Here is a 22060-nt window from a genome sequence, read left to right as displayed (position 1 = left end):
GCCCAACCAGTCTACATGTGCTTTGTGGACTTGGAGAAGGCATTCGACCGTGTACCCCGGGAAGTCCTGTGGGGAGTGCTCAGAGAGTATGGGGTAACGGACTGTCTTATTGTGGCGGTTCGCTCCCTGTATAATCGGTGTCAGAGCTTGGTCCGCATTGCCGGCAGTAAGTCGGACACGTTTCCAGTGAGGGTTGGACTCCGCCAGGGCTGCCCTTTGTCACCGATTCTGTTCATAACCTTTATGGACAGAATTTCTAGGCGCAGTCAGGGCGTTGAGGGTATCTGGTTTGGTGGCTGCAGGATTAGGTCTCTGCTTTTTGCAGATGATGTGGTCCTGATGGCTTCATCTGGCCAAGATCTTCAGCTCTCACTGGATCGGTTCGCAGCCGAGTGTGAAGCGACTGGGATGAGAATCAGCACCTCCAAATCCGAGTCCATGGTTCTCGCCCGGAAAAGGGTGGAGTGCCATCTCCGGGTTGGGGAGGAGATCTTGCCCCAAGTGGAGGAGTTCAAGTACCTCGGAGTCTTGTTCACGAGTGAGGGAAGAGTGGATCGTGAGATCGACAGGCGGATCGGTGCGGCATCTTCAGTAATGCGGACGCTGTATCGATCCGTTGTGGTAAAGAAGGAGCTGAGCCAGAAGGCAAAGCTCTCGATTTACCGGTCGATCTACGTTCCCATCCTCACCTATGGTCATGAGCTTTGGGTCATGACCGAAAGGACAAGATCACGGGTACAAGCGGCCGAAATGAGTTTCCTCCGCCGGGTGGCGGGGCTCTCCCTTAGAGATAGGGTGAGAAGCTCTGCCATCCGGGGGGAGCTCAAAGTAAAGCCGCTGCTCCTCCATATCGAGAGGAGCCAGATGAGGTGGTTCGGGCATCTGGTCAGGATGCCACCCGAACGCCTCCCTCGGGAGGTGTTTCGGGCACGTCCGACCGGTAGGAGGCCACGGGGAAGACCCAGGACACGTTGGGAAGACTATGTCTCCCGGCTGGCCTGGGAACGCCTCGGGATCCACCGGGAGGAGCTGGACGAAGTGGCTGGGGAGAGGGAAGTCTGGGCTTCCCTGCTTAGGCTGCTGCCCCCGCGACCCGACCTCGGATAAGCGGAAGAAGATGGATGGATGGATGGATGTATTGAGCCAGATGAGGTGGTTCGGGCATCTGGTCAGGATGCCACCTGAACGCCTCCCTAGGGAGGCTGGCCTGGGAACGCCTCGGGATCCCCCTGGGAAGAGCTGGACGAAGTGGCTGGGGAGAGGAAAGTCTGGGTTTCCCTGCTTAGGCTGCTGCCCCCGCGACCCGACCTCGGATAAGCGGAAGAAGATGGATGGATGGATGTATTCTGTTTTTATTTACCATTTACACAACGTGACAACTTCACTGCTTTTGGGGTTTTGTTAAGAGAATGATAATTGCACAGAATAGCCCCTTTTATCGCATAATAATAGTTGAATGTAGTACATACTTGCCAACCTTGAGACCTCTGATTTCGGGAGGTGGGGGGTGGGGGCGTGGTCAGGGGTGGGGCAGGGCGTGGTTGGGGGCGTGGTTAAGAGGGGAGGAGTATATTGACAACTAGAATTCACCAAGTCAAGTATTTCATATATATATATATATATATATATATATATATATATATATATATATATATATACATCCTGAAAATATGCAAACAAAACTGTGTTTAGATAATTGATACTTCAAATTTGCATAAATAAATATTAAGCAATATAACATAACTTGGCTTCTGAGAGCTTCAAAATGTAATGAATAAAATGCTAAAGTTGTTGATACACAAGCAATTATTTTAATAATTAAATATGGTCATTTTAAATGAATTATTATGATCATTTAAAATTTGTTATTTCAAATATGTTTATTTTATATGTATAATTATATGGCTGGATGTAATAAGGAGTCCGGAAAAATACAAATAAAAAAAAAATTCATTTTGATGTTTTTAGCAAAATATATTAAACATTTATTTCGGTTTTTTTTTTTTTTAATAATAAATATATTTATTTTTAGGTAAGATAAACACAATAATACAATTTATCTCTTGTCTGGATGATTGAGTTCTTGTCACCCTGTTGTCCTCCCGTCGTGAAAAAAGGCTGTCTTCACTCAGGTCCGCATGTAGCTGGAGGGGACGTGGACTCCAGCTGCGGCTGAAAATCGGGAGATTTTCGGGAGAATATTTGTCCCGGGAGGTTTTCGGGAGAGGCGCTGAATTTCGGGAGTCTCCCGGAAAATTCGGGAGGGTTGGCAAGTATAAAAAAAACTTGACACAACACTGCTACTTACATTGTAGTAGCAGTGTTGTGTCAAGTTTTTTTTTTTTTTTTTGTCGTGTGGCTGTGGAATGTTGTGTATTTCCAGGCTTCCTCCCAGGCTATTGTTCTTGGGCAATCAATGAAATGACATCAGCGTGAGCTCATGTGGGAGGAGGAATAAGGAGGGAGGCGGACACTTTATTCCGCCGCACAAGCGTTTTTAAATCCCACCAACACGATCGGCGTAGTAAAAATAACAAATAAGGCGGCTTGTGCAGTCACTTGTGGCTCCTGGCAGACAACGCGCAGGGACAAAATTCGGCGTGCGCGGATTTTGCGTGTTTTACGGTAAGTTAGCTCCGCCCCCATTCTTTGATAGAAAACTCTGTGATGTCGCCTGGCCGCTAGACGAGCTTGACCCACACACGCCGAGGCAGGAGCAGCCAAATAAACGGAATAGTCGGACGGGGAGAGACGTTTAAGACGGTAAGCACATGTGGGGAAATGGCGTTAAATTGTTACCGCCATGGCGTCGTTGTGAAAAAGAGTGCGTGCACTGCAGCGTTGATAAAAGGAGTGGTCAGATATTACCCCCCCAACCCCCCCCGACACGACTCACGATAGCTCGCTAACAAAATTCAACCCGTTTTTTGTTTTTTTTAAATTTTAATTTAACTCATTAAACACACTTAGATACCATTAGGCTATGCGGTGTTTACTCAAATAACGGAAAATAGCGAAAAGAGAAGGAAAACCGCAGCGCGGCTATGCTAAGGCTAGCTCGCCGTGCTATGTGGGTTATTGTGATGCTAACTAGGCAGGACGGGCGGAACCAGGTCACACTAAGTGCGGGGCCAGCATTCCACTCAAGTCGGCCCTCATTCCATGTCCAACCTTGTCATTTATCTCGGTGGGAGCCGGGTACGACACCGTGCGTGGCGGTGTTCTTTTGTTCGTGAGTCGTTTTAAAAAAAGAAAAAGCAAAAACAAGTGTCTGTGGACGAGAGTTGTATTGGTAAAGCAGCCCTGCTATTGGCTGAGAGTGCTAACAGTGCAACCGCTTCAAAGACAAACATTCTGCTGCCTTCAAAGAGGATCATGTGACTTGAGCTTTTTTTTTTTTTAACTGAATCTTTTTTTATCGCGTTTCCCAGGACGAGGAAGACCACGCACTGTTTGAAGGAGACCCCCTCCCGGATTGCACTGTCAGGTAAAATGGGACATCTACATTTCTGCCATGTTTCTTTGGGGGTGGTGGTCCTGTTGTGAACCTGTTGGGTGGGTCCCTCTGCTAACTTGTTTTGGTTGGAGATAAGTAAGTAAATAAGGCCGCGTAAGGTTATCCAGGATAAGTCCCACCTATCCGTGTCCACACACAACAACGCCTACCGTTTAAGACCCCCTTGATTGATTGAAACTTTTATTAGTAGATTGCACAGTTCAGTACATATTCCGTACAATTGACCACTAAATGGTAACACCCCAATAAGTTTGTCAACTTGTTTAAGTCCACGTAATCAATTCATGGTACAAATATATACTATCATCATAATACAGTCATCACACAAGTTAATCATCAGAGTACAGTGTTTCCCACAGGACAGGCATCTATTTGTGGTGGTGTGGTTGGGGGGTGGCGGCGGCAGCGGCGATGACAAAGAAGAACGCGGAGTTGGAATATAATTACATTTTATGTACATATTTATATACAGATTTGAACAATTAGTGATTCACTGAAATATATTTATTAATTGTGGTTCTTACAAAAAATATATCTTATCAAATATAAAAGCTAAAATGTCTCTTAAAGCTCTGCCCCTTTAATTAGTGAATACTAAATAATTTAACTTTAGCCTACTACTACAACCATATTATTTACCAGCAACATGAAGTGAAACAGAGGCAGAGGTGTCCTGCCACAGTCAGTCAACCTCCTCCTCCTCCTCCTCCTGCTGCTGCTGAACAGGTCGCACCTGTGGTCCGGACTGTAGGCCTACCTCCTCTCCAAGTCGAGCCCTTTTCGGCCGTTGAAAATATTTTTCTATACTCATCTGTGTGAAGGAGTGAACATCCAGAACCGCTCTATGTACAGTGCCGTCTAACCTTAAGCGGCAGCAGCTCAACACATGCAGGGTTCAACGTTAAGGTTTTTTTCTACTTGCCCGACTTCTCAAATCTATTTGCCCCAATATTTTTACTTGTCCTGCCTAGGTTTTTTTCTGGCTGTGTAGTGCTCATGGCTTATATCTTACTAAAATTCTTCCCGTTGACTATTTACAACACTACACAGTATTTATTATTATTATTATTATTATTATTATTATCTATAATTATATTTAAATGGCATTGCATACATGTAAAATTAAATGCTATTTCACATTATTTGACCAGTAGCAGTTACACCCATCTGAACAGGTCAGCCACCTGTTTAATGGCCAAAACATTAACCTGGACAACATTTTAACAGCTGGTTGGCTCAGATTTTATTCTTTTCATTGCATTCACATGCTGCAGTGGACAGTGGACAATTTAGCTTCAGTCCATGTGTGTTTATTGACAACAGGGTTATAACCTGGACACGTTAGCTCGTCGGTATGAAAACACGTGACTGTTACTACGTGCATGAAGCAGCGTCAGGCTGCTCACCGTCAGTGAAACGCTCGGTGAAATCGCGGATTAACGTTAAATATGTGACGAGCCGCGAGCGATTCAGCTATAACCTATCTACCTATATTACCCTCGTATTTTGATCCCGTCCGTCCCTCTTCTTCTTCTTCTTCTTCTGGCCCACCAGGTGAATTAAGTGCTATTGGCGGAGTTACAATGCATAGTAGGCTACCGCCACCTACTGCGCCGGAGTTGTAACTACAAGCAACATTCACAGACAGTCCCATTGCTTTTATGAGCGGTCGAGCGAGTCAAAAGCCGAAAAATCCATTTGTGGCGGACGTAATTCTTTCATGGCGGGCCGCCACAAATAAATGAATGTGTGGGAAACACTGGAGTATATACATTGAATTATTTACATGATTTACAATCCAGGGGGTGGGATGAGGAGGGTTTGGTTGATAACAGCACTTCAGTCATCAACAATTGCATCATCAGAGAAATGGGCATTGAAACAGTGTACCATATTTCCTTGAATTAGCGCCCGGGCGGTAATTAATTTAAAACCTCTTCTCACTCCGGCGCTTACCAAAGGCATGCGGTAAATGTAGGCATGCGCTTATAAATTTGAGTGCTTAAAGGGGAACATTATCACCAGACCTATGTAAGCGTCAATATATACCTCGATGTTGCAGAAAAAAGACCATATATTTTTTTAACCTATTTCCGAACTCTAAATGGGTGAATTTTGGCGAATTAAACGCCTTTCTAATATTCGCTCTCGGAGCGATGACGTCGCATCGGGAAGCAATCCGCCATTTTCTCAAACACCGAGTCAAATCAGCTCTGAAAACCAGTAACTAGTTACTAGTTACTTTATTTCAAAAGTAATCTAGTTACTTACACCAAAAAGTAATGCGTTACTGTGAAAAGTAACTATTTAGTTACTACTTTCCCCCCCCCTTTTTTTTTAAGGCTCCCATTAATGCCCTTTTAGCCTTCATTTCAGTATTGTTATTGCACTAGAGAATAATACAATGTGTTGATCAACTTGACATGCATTTGCATCACTGAACTCAGAAAGCAATGTGGTCTACATACAACACACAAAGACAAAGATATGTTTCAAAGGGCCAATTTATTTCAGGCCAGAACAAATTGACACAACTATTTTAAATAGCTGCAACATAATGGCACTTTAACTTTAAGTAGATAGGATCTTTGATCCAAGACACAACTTACATTTAACTAAAATGTTATTTTCTTTGTGGTCGACAAAAGAAAAGTATTGAGAATGTCTCCATGTTAAGAAACTCGACTTCTGGCTTCACCATGATGTCTTGTTAGTTGTTATGAGAGTAGCGTATGTGTGTTTGTGTGTGGCCCATTAAGATATGACAGCATGTGAGGTGAGTGACGTCAGTGAGTGAGTGGGCGAGAGAGGTGAGGGAGCGGCCACAGTGAGTACGTGCAGATGCTTTAGCTTGGTGGATGGCTGCGTCCAATAAAGTCACAAAGTTGCAACAAACCGCCGGCCTCGTCATTCACCCTCAGCTGTAAAGACCCACTTCCGGGTAAAGTGACGGTTGTTAGCCTCGAAGTACATAGGCCCTATAGGAACGTCTCCCCCGCCCCCACCCACACAAAGCACGCCTTTTCTTTTCCACCGCAGCGCTCCAATAAAACACACTCAGATCTTCTGTTTCTAGCCGATACTGCGTTATTTTACGTTATTTTTTATGTAGTAACGGTAACTGAGTTACTGAATATAAAAAAATAACGCGTTAGATTACTAGTTACCGCCAAAACTAACTTTGTAACGCGTTAGTCCCAACACTGCTCATGTGAAGCAAAAGGAAGGTCGTGTCAGAGCAATGACTGAGCCAGCACAACACCTGTGTAAAGGTGAATGGCAGAACAGTGCTGTGGAGTTTCTCACTCGGTGTCTCTTGCCGTTGCTGTGTTGAAAGTGATTGTTGTTGTGTAAAAGTGCCGTATTTTTCGGACTATAAGGCACACTTAAAGGGGAACATTATCATCAGACCTATGTAAGCGTCAATATATACCTTGATGTTGCAGAAAAAAGACCATATATTTTTTTAACCGATTTCCGAACTCTAAATGGGTGAATTTTGGCGAATTAAACGCCTTTCTATTATTCGCTCTTGGAGCGATGACGTCACAACGTGACGTCACATCGGGAAGTAATCCGCCATTTTCTCAAACACCGAGTCAAATCAGCTCTGTTATTTTCCGTTTTTTCGACTGTTTTCCGTACCTTGGAGACATCATGCCTCGTCGGTGTGTTGTCGGAGGGTGTAACAACACGAACAGGGACGGATTCAAGTTGCACCAGTGGCCCAAAGATGCGAAAGTGGCAAGAAATTGGACGTTTGTGCCGCACACTTTACCGACGAAAGCTATGCTACGACAGAGATGGCAAGAATGTGTGGATATCCTGCGACACTCAAAGCAGATGCATTTCCAACTGGACTGGCCAGATCAGCTTTCAGGAAAAGAGAGCGGATGAGGGTATGTCTACAGAATATATTAATTGATGAAAATTGGGCTGTCTGCACTCTCAAAGTGCATGTTGTTGCCAAATGTATTTCATATGCTGAAAACCTAGTTCATAGTTGTTAGTTTCCTTTAATGCCAAACAAACATATACCAATCGTTGGTTAATCGCCGAATTCGTCTCGCTTTCTCCCGTGTCGCTGGCTGTCGTGTCGTTTTCGTCGGTTTTGCTTGCATACGGTTCAAACCGATATGGCTCAATAGCTTCAGTTTCTTCTTCAATTTCGTTTTCGCTACCTGCCTCCACACTACAACAATCCGTTTCAATACATGCATAATCTGTTGAATCGCTTAAGTCGCTGAAATCCGAGTCTGAATCCGAGCTAATGTCGCTATAGCTTGCTGTTCTATCCGCCATGTTTGTTTGTATTGGCATCACTGTGTGACGTCACAGGAAAATGGACGGGTGTATATAACGATGGTTAAAATCAGGCACTTTGAAGCTTTTTTTAGGGATATTGCGTGATGGGTAAAATTTTGAAAAAAACTTCGAAAAATAAAATAAGCCACTGGGAACTGATTTTTAATGGTTTTAACCCTTCTGAAATTGTGATAATGTTCCCCTTTAATGCCGCAATAATATTTAAAGCACAATGAATCATCCCGGGAGTTATTTTTGTTTCGGCCTGAAAAGGCAATTAAAAAATAACATTAATACGGCCTGTTAGCAGGTTTTCTTAGCTCATGATTTGTTTCTGAAATGTTACTCGTACAACTGCATCAAAATGACTCATATTTGACACACGCAGCTATATTAATAAAACATCTTTTCAAAATAAAGCGCTTTGAAAGACGCAACTCCAACAACAAAAAGTCAGCTCTCCACCACTACAAACTAACACAATATTAATAATAAGAATTGCAATTATATAAAACGTAGTAGGTACGTGACTTACCCGGCGGGAATTCTAGTCATATGGTTATTATTTTGCGAAACGAGTTTGACCCAGCGGTAAATCGAGGCATGTGCATACTATATACCCGGCGGCAATTCAAGGAAATACGGTATGTCTGACTTGGTAGGATATGTACAGCGAGCAGAGAACATAGTGAGTTCAGATAGCATAAGAACAAGTATATACTTTAGAAATACATTTGATTATTTACATTTGGTTATTTACAATCCGGGGAGGTGGGATGTGGAAGGGGGAGGGTGTTAGTCAAGGGTTGAAGTTGCCTGGAGGTGTTTTAGTGCGGTTTTGAAGGAGGATAGAGATGCACTTTCTTTTACACCTGTTGGGAGTGCATTCCATATTGATGTGGCATAGAAAGAAAATTACGAGAGTTACGAAGCCGCTTTATTATGAAGCTGGCTGTGGCGCTGTCTTTCTGATGTCACTTCCTGTGTGGGCGCGGTCTTTCTGGTGTCACTTCCTCCCTGAACTCAGTTTGTAAACGATCAATGAGTCCATACAAAGCTAAGAGGCGGAGATTCAAGAAATACACGGCGCACTTACCCGTGTAAAAATTTGTCCGAGGAGGGAGACCTTGGTTTAGTGTGGCTGAAACGGGGCTCAGGCTAAATCATTATTCGTTTAAGGGGTTATCCGACTTAGTGTAGACATGGCTTAAGTAAGTACATTTTATTTATAAAGTGCTTTTCACAGATAACATCACAAAGCATAGGTGAAGTAAAACAACAATTAAATTAAAACAACAGGGGCAACGTCATACAGAGTGGATTAAAATGATAGTTAAAAGGTGCATGAACTAAAAGCTTTACGAAAAAGAGAAGTTTTCAGATGTTTCTTAAAAATGTCAACACAGTCAAGATCACGGAGGGACTGGTGCAAGTTGTTCCAGAGTCTGGGAGCTATAGCCTGGAATGCCAGGGTTTTAAAATGAGTCTTTGGGATCTTGGCCTGAAGACCCTGAAGAGTAGGGGCATAACAAGTCAGTGATGTATTGAAGGGGCCCGCCATGCAATACACAGAAAGTCAGGACTAAAACTTTAAACTGTATGCGGAATTTGACTGGAAGCCAATGAAGACTGGATAAAATGGGGGTGATATGGGCTGTTCTGGGTGCACCGGTCTAAAGTCTGGCAGCTGCATTCTGTACCGTCTGAAGTCTCTTTAGCGTTGACTTGTTGAAAAGAGTGAAGAGAGAATTGCAATAGTCAATACGAGATGAAATGAACGTGCCAATGATCATTTCCAGATCCCATTTTGACAGCACATTTCTCACTTTAGAAATATTTCTCAGATGATAAAAACAGATTTTGTTGAGTTGTCAGCAGTGACCCTTTAACTGATCAAACACAACTGTCAAAAGTGTAACAGCATGACCCGCTTCTCTTTTTACAATCTTTCGTCTATAAATATATGATCTTATTGTTTGTGCCCTGCCAGTGTTAAGTAACAGATAACAGTCCGTCAATCCATTTCTGGCCTCATTTAGGGTCTGGGGTGAGCTGGAGCCTATTCCAGCTGTTTTTGAAGATTGGTTGCCAGTCAGTCACATACTGTATAGACACATTCACACTGTGTTGCACTAAATTACATTTTTAAAGTCTGCAATTAGCTTGATATGCATGTTTTTTTAAATGTGGGAGAAAAGTACTCAGAGATAAACCAGGCAAGAACGCATAAGGCATGCAGACTCCGTAGAGCAGGGGTGTCAAACTGGTTTTCATTGAGGGCCACGTGGCAGTTGTAACAGCGAATAATGTATGCATTTGCCGATGGATTTTATTATTCATTATGTACATTGTTTTAAGTAGACTGTCGATTTTACAGTAAAATCTTTACCGGTACATTATTTTTTTTATTTTTATTTTTTACAACATTTTACGGTAAATGGAAAAACAGTATGACTGTTTTTTTGTGGGGGGTTTTACAGAAAAAGCTGGCAGCTTAGTTGCCAGAATTTGTGTTAAATTAACTTTGGTTTTTACATTATATTGTTAATGGAAAACGGTACAAGTTATTTTTTTACTCTGCCAGTTTTTCTACTGTCAAAACAAATGAACCGTCTTTCCATTTACAGTAATAGACCGTTAAAAACAACAACCCTAGATTTTACAGTCAAAAACTGGCAGCCCAGTCAACAGAATTTTAACGCAAAAAACAGTAGTAGTTTTTTTCAATTTACGGTGATATGCTGTAAAGAACAACGTAAAATATATTGTCATTTTGTATTATTTTGATGGGTAGTTTGCTGTAAAGTATTTTTATTTAGACAAACATGTTTGGAAATTAAAATAATATACTGTAATATTTGTTGCAATATTGGATACTGTTAAGGTTTAAAAATGTATGGAATTTCAAGCAGTACATATATTTTTTCTGTCAAAAGGGAAAAGATCTATTACATTAAGTGAGAAAATATGAAGTACTTTATTGACACGTATCATTTCCAGGTGTTTGCGGGCCAGATAAAATGATGTCGCGGGCCAGATCTGGCCCCCGGGCCTTGAATTTGACACCTGTGCCATAGAGATTCAAAACCTAAACCACAACACTGACCCTTTATTGCTTTTTGTACATGAAGTACAACTGTTTTCATTTTAAATTGCGAAAAAAAAAGCAAAATGTTGTGTTTTCCAGAACTTTATTTTTTCATGGAACATTTAGCCCACCGAGAGTTGCTTTGATTGATTGAAACTTTTATTAGTAGATTGCACAGTACAGTACATATTCCGTACAATTGACCACTAAATGGAAACACCCCAATAAGTTTTTCAACTTGTTTAAGTCGGGGTCCACGTTAATCAATTCATGGTACAAATATATACTATCTGCATAATACAGTCATCACACAAGTTAATCATCAGAGTATATACATTGAATTATTTACAATCCAGGGGGTGGTATGTGGAGGGGGTTGGGGGGGGGGGGAGTTAGGTTTGTTTGCTATCAGCACTTCAGTCATCAACAATTATATCTGAGAAATGGACATTGTAACAGTGTAGGTCTGACTTGGTAGGATATGTACAGCGAGCGGTGAACATAGTGAGCTCAGAAAGCATAAGAACAAGTATATACATTTGATTATTTACAATCCGGGGAGGTGGGATGTGGTGGGGGGGAAAAAGTAAACATCTACCACTAATAGCTATTATGTTTTCTTATTTAGTTTACTAAATGTGTGTCTTTTAGTTGTCTGATTGTTGATGCTTGCTCCCGCCGCCGCCCGCAATTGAGGTGTCCAGGTTAAGCCAAAGGGGGCTAATGTCCGTGTGTGCACATGAACATGTACGTTTGCGTGGAACTCACTGGATTAGGGGGCTAACGCTTCAATCCCATTACAAGCCACGCTCTTCTTCACCCAGTGCTAGTGGAATCGCGCCGGCGTGTTTGCAAAAAGATGAACAACCGCTAATTATTGCACAATGGTCAGTGATTTTAAAGGGGAACATTATCACCAGACCTATGTAAGCGTCAATATATACCTTGATGTTGCAGAAAAAAGACCATATATTTTTTTAACCGATTTCCGAACTCTAAATGGGTGAATTTTGGCGAATTAAACGCCATTTTCTCAAACACCGAGTCAAATCAGCTCTGTTATTTTCCGTTTTTTCGACTGTTTTCCGTACCTTGGAGACATCATGCCTCGTCGGTGTGTTGTCGGAGGGTGTAACAACACGAACAGGGACGGGTTCAAGTTGCACCAGCGGCCCAAAGATGCGAAAGTGGCAAGAAATTGGACGTTTGTTCCGCACACTTTACCGACGAAAGCTATGCTACGACAGAGATGGCAAGAATGTGTGGATATCCTGCGACACTCAAAGCAGATGCATTTCCAACGATAAAGTCAAAAGAAATCTGCCGCCAGACCCCCATTGAATCTGCCGGAGTGTGTGAGCAATTCAGGGACAAAGGACCTCGGTAGCACGGCAAGCAATGGCGGCAGTTTGTTCCCGCAGACGAGCGAGCTAAACCCCCTGGATGTCTTGGCTCACACCGTCCCTTATGCCACCGAAGATGATCAAGAGAAGAATATTGACCCTAGCTTCCCTGGCCTGCTGACATCAACTCCAAAACTGGACAGATCAGCTTTCAGGAAGAGAGCGCGGATGAGGGTATGTCTACAGAATATATTAATTGATGAAAATTGGGCTGTCTGCACTCTCAAAGTGCATGTTGTTGCCAAATGTATTTCATATGCTGTAAACCTAGTTCATAGTTGTTAGTTTCCTTTAATGCCAAACAAACACATACCAATCGTTGGGTAGAAGGCGATCGCCGAATTCGTCCTCGCTTTCTCCCGTGTCGCTGGCTGTCGTGTCGTTTTCGTTGGTTTCGCTTGCATACGGTTCAAACCGATATGGCTCAATAGCTTCAGTTTCTTCTTCAATTTCGTTTTCGCTACCTGCCTCCACACTACAACCATCCGTTTCAATACATGCGTAATCTGTTGAATCGCTTAAGCCGCTGAAATCCGAGTCTGAATCCGAGCTAATGTCGCTATAGCTTGCTGTTCTTTCCGCCATGTTTGTTTGTGTTGGCTTCACTATGTGACGTCACAGGAAAATGGACGGGTGTATATAACGATGGTTAAAATCAGGCACTTTGAAGCTTTTTTTAGGGATATTGCGTGATGGGTAAAATTTTGAAAAAAACTTTGAAAAATATAATAAGCCACTGGGAACTGATTTTTAATGGTTTTAACCCTTCTGAAATTGTGATAATGTTCCCCTTTAAGGTGACAAAAGGCAGTCTTGTTGCTCAAATGTGTACAATCACGGATGTCGTCTGGCAGGACTGAGTGAGTCATGCCGACTGGTCACAATCAGGTGAAACTATGAGACTTGTGGTGCGATCAGATGTTTGAGAATTGTGCCTTTTGACCTTTTTTTTTTTTTAAATCTTCTGCTTGACATTTTGAACACTTTGAGCTGTCATCAAAACATTGCCTCATTTTCTTTCTCATTTTTAAGGTGGCAGGAAGTTTACATTTCTATATTTTATAAATGGAGAGGTTGATATGTTCAATGTACTCTATGCCACATTTTGTACAAGCATGCTGGTGGATTCTGTTAATAATGTAAAAAAAATTTCAAATAATTTCCAGTGTTGGCACCAGTTTTAGTGTATTCGAGATCTTCCATAATTCCATGAAGTTTGAAATCAAACCAATGAGGCATGGCACAGAAGTTAACAATAAATCTGTAATCTTGCCTACTTCAAGACATGCTCCAAATTAATTTAGTCACATATTTTTCCTTAGTTACAGGTCACAGGTTTGCCTGAATAGCTTTGCGGAAGTCCGTAATTTTTACCCAGTTGTAGTTTATAAATTCCTTCTTTTTCTCTATTCTCTTGTTGTGAGGCAGACTGGCTTGTACATGCACATGCATGGTAAAAATCCTCTGCTGTTGCAATTTCCAATACAAAGTAGCATAACCTTTCTATCAGTAGACTTTATATGGAAGCTATAAAACATGGCTGACGGGGTGGAGACGCCTCTAGGAGGGGGCTTGACCTCTAGGAGGGCTTTTGTGTGTAAAAACGGCCTTCCACAAAATGGCGTGTCCTGAAGAGACTGTCAGAAAGCGGCTTGAAGATGGTCTGTAAAACACAATACATGCAAAATGTTGACCAAAGCACCAGCATTAAGTGTGATGTAGACCACAAGTAAGTGTTTTCAATGTAGAGGGAAAAAAATCATATCGCTTTTTAAAATTACTCAACACTTAGCCATTGTTGTCTGAATAGCTGCATTTTGATAAGTTTATGAAACTAAGCAAAAGCATAAATTATTGAACAATCAAGACAAAAATTTTTTAAGCTTTTCTACCTAAATGCCTCATGATCAACTGTATTACATCAGCTTTGCAAGGAGAGTCATGAGTCTTTCTTTCTTTAGTTTATTTGGAACATGAACACCCTTACAGCATGATACATCACACAATTTCATATCATTTCACTTTACATCATGTCCGAAAAGGAGTAGGAAGAAGCAAAGCTTATTTAATCCTACCTCTTTCCCCACTTCAGGGCGTTTACAAATACATAACTTCATTTACTGACTTTTTTTTATAGTAAAATGACATCCGTGAATGAGTAATACAACAGTTTTGTAATTAAGTCAGTCATTATTAACATACTGAGATGAAGAATATCTTATTTTCAATAAGGTTGAAAGTATTTCTCATAATTCTTCTTCTTAGTACTTTGTAAGCACTATTAATTTGAACAACCTCTTAAACTGGATCATATCAGTACAATGTTTAACTTCTTTACTTCATCCATTCCATCATTTAATTCCACATACTGATATGCTAAAGGTTCTAGGTGTTATATTTCTCCTCTTTAGTAGAGAAGAATTGTTGTACATTCTTTGGTAGCAGGTTATAGTTTGCTTTGTACAAAATTTTAGCTGTTTGCAATTTTACCAAATCATCAAACTTTAATATTTTTGACTCAATAAATAAAGTGTTTGTATGTTCTCTATATCCAACGTTATGTATCAGTCTAATTGATCTTTTTTGTAACACGGTTAACGAATGTAGCGCACATTTGTAGTTATTTCCCCACATTTCTGCACAATAACTCCGATATGTAACACTAGCGTGCAGTAGAGAATATGAAGTGATTTTTGGTCTAGAACATGTTTTGCTTCATTCATTATTGAAATGTTTTTTGCCACCTTTTGTATATTTTGTATATGAGATTTCCAGTTCATTTAATCATCTATTAATACTCCCAAAAATCAGTTTTTTTACCCTTTCAATGTCTACTCCGTCTATTTGTATTCATGTATGATGCTCTTTTCTACTGTTACCAAATAACATTATTTTAGTTTTACTGAGATTCAAAGTCTGTTTTTGTCAAACCATTTTTTAAATTTGTTAATTTCTTCTGTTATTATTTGTATTATCTTCTGTGTGTTCTCTCCTGAACAGAAAGTAGTTGTGTCGTCTGCAAATAAAACTAACTTTAAGTCCTTTGTAACTCTACAAATGTCGTTTATATAAAGATTAAACAATCTGCGTCTACACAGAAGGAAAAACAATCCACATTAGTCAGCTTCTTCTGACACTTCTTTTATGAAAGCAGAACAGAAATTAATAATATGAGAACAATATTAGAAACAAGAAGCATTTTGTGGTTGCATGATCTACAGTTGGAGCGCGAGTAGCCTGTGAGGTGCAAGAGAGCTTGCACGCTACACGCTCTGATGGTTGATGCCGATATGCAAAAGCGGAAGAGGGTTTCTTGGGCTTCCGCGGTAGCTCTCACACCGCTCACATTCATCTCTGATGTCGAATTCATAACATCCTGTTTGTCAGGATGTGGATCGAAGGGGAATGGTGGGGTGCGGGGGGGGGAGTGGCAGTGGGACAGCAGCAATTGTTTTCATTGTTCGGCGATAATCGCCGCCGAACTCCAAAGCCAGAACCAACACCTGCGAAAGCGGAATAGAGAAGTCTGAGCCACACAAAACATGGATGCAGCTCTGCACGCTTGACTCTTGTGCAGCCTCGCTCTTGTCGTAGTTCATGCTCGAGGCTGCACAAGCTTCTCATTGTTCCACCAATCTCCTCCTTCGACAGACAGCTGCGTGTTCCCTGTATGAACACTGAACACACAACAACTAGCCAGGAAATATCACTGTTTAGAATTCATCTAGTGTGAATGACAGCTATGCTCATTAGTGAAAAAGATAGTGTGTCGCTAACGATGATTGTTTACTCTGGTCTTGGGTTGAGATATGGCAGGAGCCACTGTAGCATTAATGTTTGGTGAACTGGTCACACGAAGGTCGTTTGCCTGTGCATGAGTGGGTGGGCTGTTGGGCCTAATTGATAGAAGACAATGTTAGGAATGCCAGATTAGTGTTTTATCTTTAATTTACTTCAACTTTACTTATCTTCCTCAGCACCTCCCCTTTTTTCGTTTGTTCTGGCCATGTCTCTCTGCTGGTTTGATTTGTTTGCAGCTCCTACTGCCTGTCTGTCTGCAGGGTACAAAAGCAGCCCAGTCCTGGTTGTGACCATACATGGGCATGTGTGGCACTGGATACCATGTATTCCACTCAGGTGGAAGGTCATCGCTCCAGGGCTTTTGCGTGACGTGCTCTTTTGATCATCTGCTACCTCACACATGAGTAGTGGTTTTGGTTCTTCTTGTAGCTTGCAAAGCCACTCCTTGTTTTCTCATCACACCGTCCTGCTTTCCTCTCTCTTCCCGCACTGAGCACACCCCAAGCATGGATTTCTTGGTGTGTTGACTCATTCATTAGACAGATAGACATACAGGAAGAGACACTCAGCTGTCTCCATCTTGACTGATAAATCATTGTTTGGTAATGTTTTGTCAGACGTCATCCCGGGCAGCTAAAACTGTAACTTATTTGTCACCCTCTCATATAAAATTCCCCTACTGTGCACAATTGTGACATTCTAAGGATGTTGTAACATCCTGAGAAGGTCTGTCCCTACAGCCTGTTTATGATCACCAAAATTAAAAAAAATCCGTCATCTCCCTTACTTGTCTGCTACAGTTTTGTACTACACACCCTGTTTCCATATGAGTTGGGAAATTGTGTTAGATGTAAATATAAACGGAATAGGGTTGTAGTTGCCCGGAGGTGTTCTTTTAGTGCGGTTTTGAAGGAGGATAGAGATGCACTTTCTTTTACACCTGTTGGGAGTGCATTCCATATTGATGTGGCATAGAAGGAGAATGAGTTTAGACCTTTGTTAGATCGGAATCTTGGTTTAACATGGTTAGTGGAGCTCCCCCTGGTGTTGTGGTTATGGCGGTCATTTACGTTATGGAAGTAGTTTGACATGTACTTCGGTATCAGGGAGATGTAGCGGATTTTATAGACTAGGCTCAGTGCAAGTTGTTTTACTCTGTCCTCCACCCTGAGCCAGCCCACTTTGGAGAAGTGGGTAGGAGTGAGGTGTGATCTGGGGTGGAGGTCTAGAAGTAACCTGACTAGCTTGTTCTGGGATGTTTGGAGTCTAGATTTGAGGGTTTTGGAGGTGCTAGGGTACCAGGAGGTGCATGCGTAATCAAAAAAGGGTTGAATGAGAGTTCCCGCCAGAATCTTCATGGTGCTTTTGTTGACCAGAGAGGAGATTCTGTAGAGAAATCTTGTTCGTTGGTTGACCTTTTTGATTACCTTGGTTGCCATTTTATCACAGGAAAGATTAGCCTCTAAAATGGAACCTAGGTAGGTGATGTTGATGTATATGATAGATGACATCTACTGTGTTGGACAAGTGCAGAGTTGGTGTCAATGTAAAAGGAGGATAAAGTGCACAATAGCGCTTCTTGGAGACAGGCATGGACAAACAAAGATAATAACCATTAAAGCTACAAACTCAAAAAATGCTGTGTTCCCTGTAATTAGTGCTGTGTGAAATAATCCATTTGATCCATAGTGGATCTATCTGGTTTTTCATTTTGCAATATTGATTCACAAGGTATAATATTGATTAAACCTCGGCAGCAGCAGTGTCACGTGGACTATGCTGACAACAAGCCGTCCAGGGCAAAACGTAAGAAAGTGAGGGACTGACTAGCATAATATTATCACCCGACTCCCAGCGGACCGTGAAGACAAGTAATAATGGAAGCCAGCTTAATTTTTGTTGGCAAAAATGCACGGCTTCAAGCGGCTTGTGCTCCAAGTGAACCACACTACGGAATGATTATCCAACCTACAAATCTGACTGAATCTGAATCCGTACAATTGATTATGTTTGTACAAAGAGTCTTGTAAAATCATCACTGAAGAAAGGATGGCTCGGTGATCTAATCGAAAAAAATTTAAAACTTGACTCAAATCTTGTAACCAAAGACAAACTGCATTATTTTGATTATTTTTTCCCTCCTTTTTGATTGTCTCTCTACTAATGCACCATCACCTTGGAATACAGTACAGATTGTGTTGTTACATGTAGGAAGCCAGGTGTCGCAAAATATGACGGCTACCAGAAACCCAGCAGGAAAGTAACTCTATCCTAAAACTGAATCACTCGTTCAACAGTACAACGCGAGCAGCTTGAACCCCGTAAGAATTTTTTGTTTGGTCAAAATAAGTATGACATTGATCAAATAGTAGAGGAGGAGTTGAATGGAATAATTGTGCATTGGTTGAAATTTAGGTAAAGGGTTCAATTAGTTTTTTGCCCTACACAAGAGGTACTGTACTTTTGTCTACATACTCCATCACCCTGCACGCAGCACTGTTGTCTTGTGCGCCTACAAACCAGCCTTCATAATAAAATTGCTAGCCTGTGCGTTACATCTTGTCTGACTATGAGAAGAATATCTCAAATTTACTGTTATTAGTTACAGAAACAATATCGTAATGCAATTTGTAGTGATGGAGTGTTGCAGTGAAAGTACGTTTTCACTTGCAATTCATTTTTTATTTCAAAACTGTACTTTTAGGACTTAAAGTTTAAACTGTCCAATGTTTAAAAACCCTACTACAGTTGTTTTTTTGTTTTGTTTTTTACAGACTTGAAACATTTTTAATATTTGAGTGCAAATCTAATCTCGATGAATAGGTTTAGAACCATATGAATTTAAATCTAATCGATTTGGGGAATTGGCCGTAATGATGACAGTGTTTCCCACAGGGCAGGCATCTATTTGTGGTGGTGTGGTCAGGAGGCGGGGGGTTGCAGCGGCAGCGGCGATGACCAAGAAGAACGCGTAGTTGGAATATAATTACAACACTTTATGTACATATTTATATACAGATTTGAACAATTACCGTATTTTCCGCACCATAAGGCGCCCTGGGTTAAAAGCCGCGCCTTCAATGAACGGCATATTTCAAAACTTTGTCCACCTATAAGCCGCCCGGTGTTGTAAGCCGCATCTAACTGCGCTAAAGGAATGTCAAAAAAACAGTCAGATAGGTCAGTCAAACTTTAATAATATATTAAAAACCAGCGTTCTAACAACTCTGTTCACTCCCAAAATGTACGCAAATGTGCAATCACAAACATACGTATATCAACATGGACAGAGCTGCGTGAAAAAAGCCACCCGGCCTCTTCGCGTAAACTTAAACTTACCTTAACCACTCGCTCATCTTTTCTTCATCCATCCCTTCGAGTTAGCTTTTATGATGACGCCGGCTGGAAAGGTCTCTTTTGGCAAGGTCTTCCTTTTGAATATCACCATGGGTGGAAGTTTCTGGCCATTAGCATGGCAAGCTAGAACCACAGTGAAGGATGACTTCTCATTCCCTGTGGTGCGAATATTCACCGTACGTGCTCCCGTTGTATCCACAGTGCGGTTCACAGGAATATCAGTTGCTGTGAAATAGTAATCCGTGTGCGGATGGAGAGATTGCGTCTTTTCATGAACCGGATCCCTGACGCTTAGTAGGAGCCATTTTGTGGTCTTTACAGATGTAAACACACAAAGGAAATGAAACGTACGGTATATCCGCGCGCTTTTTCTTCTTCTACGCGGGCGGGTGGTTGCTTACAGTAGAAGAAGAAGCGCTTCCTGTTCTATGGGGGCGGGTGCTTACCTTGGCGGTTGCTTGCGTAGAAGAAGAAGCGCTTCCTGTTCTACCGGGAAAAAAGATGGCGGCTGTTTACCGAAGTTGCGAGATCGAAACTTTATGAAAATGAATCGTAATATTAATCCATATATAAAGCGCACCGGGTTAAAAGCCGCACTGTCAGCTTTTGAGTAAATTTGTGGTTTTTAGGTGCGGCTAATAGTGCGGAAAATACGGTAGTTATTCACTGAAATATATTTATTAATTGTGGTTCTTACAAAAAATATATCTTATAAAATATAAAAGCTAAAATGTCTCTTAAAGCTCTGCCCCTTTAATTAGTGCATACTAAATAATTTAACTTTAGCCTACTACTACAACCATATTATTTACCAGCAACATAAAGTGAAACAGAGGCAGAGGTGTCCTGCCACAGTCAGTCAACCTCCTCCTCCTCCTGCTGCTGCTGACCAGGTGGCACTGGAGCTAGTCGCTCTGTTTTGTCGTGGTCCTCTCTATAAGGCACATAAGAATATAAATTAGGACCCTTTTCATGAGAAAAGTGCATTTCTGATCTGACCCCGCTTTATTTTTCAGTGTTTGCTGAGTCTCACCTGTTCCCTCCGCCCTAATTTTTCTACTTGCCCGACTTCTCAAATCTACTTGCCCCAATATTTTTACTTGTCCTGCCTAGGTTTTTTTCTGGCTGTGTAGTGCTCATGGCTTATATCTTACTAAAATTCTTCCCGTTGACTATTTACAACACTACACAGTATTTATTATTATTATTTATAGTTACATTTAAATGGCATTGCATACATGTAAAATTAAATGCTATTTCACATTATTTGACCAGTAGCAGTTACACCCATCTGAACAGGTCAGCCACCTGTTTAAAGGCCGATCACAGTTGAAATCTTGAAATGAAGGGCCTTTAATGGCCAAAACATTAACCTGGACAACATTTTAACGGCTGGTTGGCTCAGATTTTATGCTTTTCATTGCATTCACATGCTGCAGTGGACAGTGGACATTTTAGCTTGAGTATTAATGTAGTATCTGAAGCACCGTCTCCACGTGTGTTTATTGACAACAGCGTTATAACCTGGACACGTTAGCTCGTCGGTATGAAGCAGCGTCAGGCTGCTCACCGTCAGTGAAACGCTCGGTGAAGTCGCGGATTAACGTTAAATATATGACGAGCCGCGAGCGATGCAGCTATAACCTATCTACTTATAACCTATATTACCCTCGTATTTTGGTCTGTCCGTCTTCGTCTTCTTCGTCTTCTTCTTCTTCTTGCCCACCAGGTGAATTAAGTGCTATTGGCGGAGTTACAATGCATAGTAGGCTACCGCCACCTACTGCACCGGAGTTGTAACTACAAGGTAAATTCACAGACAGAGTCCCATTGCTTTTATGAGCGGTCGAGCGAGTCAAAAGCCGAAAAATCCATTTGTGGCGGACGTAATTCTTTCGTGGCGGGCCGCCACAAATAAATGAATGTGTGGGAAACACTGGATGATATCCAGTTGGACTGGTGGCGTCACGTTCACACCCCAACACTGTTTTACATGACAATGAATAATCATGATTTCAATTTTGATAAAAATAATCATATTATTTTGCCCGTAATCGTGCAGTCCTATGTATAAGATTAGACCTCATATATTAACACTATTTGTATCCGTACGGACAAAAAGTGCAGTTACGTCTTATGTCCGTAAGACGTAGGTGACTGGTGGTTAGAGTGTCTGCCCTGAGATGGGTAGGTTGTGAGTTCAAACCCCGGCCGAGTCATACCAAAGACTATAAAAATGGGAGCCATTGACTCCCTGCTTGGCACTCAGCATCAAGGGTTGGAATTGGGGGTTAAATCACCAAAAATGATTCCCGGGCGTGGCACCGCTGCTGCACACTGCTCCCCTCACCTCCCAGGGGGTGAACAAGGGGATGGGTCAAATGCAGAGGACTAATTTCACCACACCTAGTGTGTGCGTGTGACAATCATTGGTACTTTAACTTTAACTTAACTTTAATACGGTGCCATCTTGCAAATTTTTCAGTTATTTTTATTTATTTATAGTATTATTTTGTTTCTGGCATATTACTTTGTTTATAATGCTTGTGTTGCTTTCATATGCACATTCAACTTTCTACTGGATATATA

At 41.6% G+C, this 22060-nt stretch overlaps 1 protein-coding gene across 10 annotated transcripts in view; it reads left to right on the top strand.

Annotated features, from left to right (window-relative positions):
* The first annotated feature begins 2505 nt into the window (after positions 1-2505).
* Positions 2506-22060, top strand: part of LOC133577060 (catenin delta-1-like) — a 44946-nt gene continuing 25391 nt past the window's right edge. For 6 of the 10 annotated variants that reach the window (XM_072912482.1, XM_072912476.1, XM_072912479.1 and 3 more), the window contains exons 1-2: positions 2624-2763; positions 3432-3487. The gene's annotated coding sequence lies outside the window, so the exon portion shown is untranslated. Of the gene's footprint in view, positions 2764-3431; positions 3488-22060 lie in introns of all 10 variants that reach the window. The other 4 variants (XM_072912484.1, XM_072912483.1, XM_072912477.1 and 1 more) reach the window with 4 other exon arrangements.

The sequence above is a fragment of the Nerophis lumbriciformis genome, linkage group LG36 (genome assembly GCF_033978685.3).
Source record: "Nerophis lumbriciformis linkage group LG36, RoL_Nlum_v2.1, whole genome shotgun sequence".
NCBI lineage: Eukaryota > Metazoa > Chordata > Actinopteri > Syngnathiformes > Syngnathidae > Nerophis > Nerophis lumbriciformis.
Note: the sequence above shows the minus strand (reverse complement) of the source record. Positions and strands in the feature narration are given on the sequence as shown.